This window comes from Salvelinus sp. IW2-2015, unplaced genomic scaffold (assembly GCF_002910315.2).
Source record: "Salvelinus sp. IW2-2015 unplaced genomic scaffold, ASM291031v2 Un_scaffold2719, whole genome shotgun sequence".
Taxonomy (NCBI): Eukaryota; Metazoa; Chordata; class Actinopteri; order Salmoniformes; family Salmonidae; genus Salvelinus; species Salvelinus sp. IW2-2015.
Window position 1 is genome coordinate 70889 of NW_019944024.1, and position 2613 is coordinate 73501.

A 2613-nucleotide genomic window follows, 5' to 3' on the forward strand; every position below is an offset into this window, starting at 1 on the left:
AGGGGCTAGGTTTGGATCTGTTGGCCAGGGAGGTGGGAGTGAGGCGCTAGGTTTTGGATCTGTTGGCCAGGGAGGTGGGAGTGAGGGCTAGGTTTGGATCTGTTGCCAGGGAGGTGGAGTGAGGGCTAGGTTTGGATCTGTTGGCCAGGGAGGTGGAGTGAGGGCTAGGGTTTGGATCTGTTTGTCCAGGGAGGTGAGAGTGAGAGAGGGCTAGGTTTGGATCTGTTGCAGGGAGGTGGAGTGAGGGCTAGGTTTGGATCTGTTGGCCAGGAGGTGGGAGTGAGAGAGGGTAGGTTTGGATATGTTGTCCAGGGAGGTGAGAGTGAGTGCTAGGTTTGGATCTGTTGGCAGGGAGGTGGAGTGAGTGCTAGGTTTGGATCTGTTGGCCAGGGAGGTGGGAGTGAGGGTAGGTTTGGATCTGTTGTCCAGGGAGGTGGAGTGAGTCTAGGTTTGGTGTGGTTGAGGATATACTGGAGTTTAAGCAGCTCTCTTTCAGGGAAGAGGGACTCTTGGAATAGGTACTGTTGTTAATGGGGGCATCTATCTACAGCGTTTTACTGTGATTGCGGCCTCCACCAGCACAGAACATGTCCTTTAAAAGGTGCATAGAGGACAAGCACGGATCTGATTGAATAGTTGGATGCCTTTAACATCTGCTAGGGAGATGACTCTGAAGTGAATGTGGGTCTGGCCATCTGACTAGCTGTCTCCTTGCTGTCCCCAGTCCACCTGGTCGTGCTGCTGCTCCAGGCTCAACTGTTCTGCCTGCGTCTATGGAACCCTGACCTGTTTACCGGATGTGCTACCTTGTCCCAGACCTGCTGTTTTCAACTCTCTAGAGACAGCAGGTGCAGTAGAGATACTCTCAATGATCGGCTATGAAAAGCCAACTGACATTTKCTCCTGAGGTGCTGACCTGTTGTACCCTCMACAACCACTGTGATTATTATTATCTYACCCTGCTGGTCATCTATGAACATTTGAACATCTTGGCCATGTTCTGTTATAATCTCCACCTGGCACAGCCAGAAGAGGACTYGCCACCCCTCATAGTCTGGTTCCTCTCTATGTTTCTTCCTAGGTTCCGGACTTTCTAGGGAGTTTTTCCTAGCCACCGTGCTTCTACACCTGCATTGCTTGCTGTTTGGGGTTTTAGGCTGAGTTTCTGCACAGCACTTTGTGACATCAGCGGATGTAAGAAGGGCTATATGAATACATTTGATTGATTGATTGACTAGGAATGAGCATCTTGTTAGCTCCATCTTGACAGTGGATTTACAGGAAGGGTGCCCCTTAGACCTGGGAGGTGGGGGCTGTGAGGTCTGTCTGTGTGTGTGTATCAGTGCTGAGTTACATGTTCCACGTTACCTGCTGCAGGTTTTTGAGAAGGCCAGAGGAATTCTGAGCAGGTTGACCAAGTGGAAGGCCAGAGGAATTCTGAGCAGGTTGACCAAGTGGAAGGCCAGAGGAATCCTGAGCAGGTTGACCAAGTGGAAGGGCAGAGGAATCCTGAGCAGGTTGACCATGACCAAGTGGAAGGCGCAGAGGAATCCTGAGCAAGGTTGACCAAGTGGAAGGGACAGAGGAATCCTGAGCAGGTTTGACAAGTGGAAGGGCAGAGGAATCCTGAGCAGGTTTGAAGAAGTGGAAGGCCAGAGGAATCCTGAGCAAGGTTGACCAGGTGGAAGGGCAGAGGAATCCTGAGCAGGTTGACCAGGTGGAAGGGCAGAGGAATCCTGAGCAGGTTGACCAGTGGAAGGGCAGAGGAATCCTGAGCAGGTTTGACCAGGTGGAAGGGCAGAGGAATCCTGGCAGGCAGTTGACCAAGTGGAAGGCAGAGGAATCTGAGCAGGTTGACCAGTGGAGGGCAGAGGAATCCTGAGCAGGTTGACCAGTGGAAGGGCAGAGAATCCTGAGCAGGTTGACCACAGGTGGAGGGCAGAGGAATCCTGAGCAGGTTGCCCAGTGGAAGGGCAGAGGAATCCTGAAGCAGGTTGACCAGGTGGGAAGGGCAGAGGAATCCTGAGCAGGTTGACCAGTGGAAGGCAGAGGAATCCTGAGCAGGTTGACCAAAGTGGAAGGGCAGAGGAATCCTGAGCAGGTTGACCAAGGTGGAAGGGCAGAGGAATCCTGAGCAGTTGACCAGGTGGAAGGGCAGAGGAATCCTGAGAGGTTGACCAAGTGGAAGGGCAGAGGAATCCTGAGCAGGTTGACCAGTGGAAGGGCAGAGGATCCTGAGCAGGTTGACCAGGTGGAAGCCAGAGAATCCTGAGCAGGTTGACAGGTGGAAGGCCAGAGGAATCCTGAGCAGGTTGACCAGGTGGAAGGGCAGAGGAATCCTGAGCAGGTTGACCAGGTGGAAGGCCAGAGAATCCTGAGCAGGTTGACCAGGTGGAAGGGCAGAGGAATCCTGAGCAGGTTGACCAGGTGGAAGGGCCAGAAATGGACCTCCTGAGCAGGTTGACCAGTGGAAGGCAGAGGATCCTGAGCAGTTGACCAGGTGGAAGGCGAGAAATCCTGAGCAGGTTGACCAGTGGGAAGGCCAGAGGCCCTGAGCAGGTTGACCAGGTGGAAGGCCAGAGGAATCCTGAGCAGGTTGACCAAGTGGAGGGC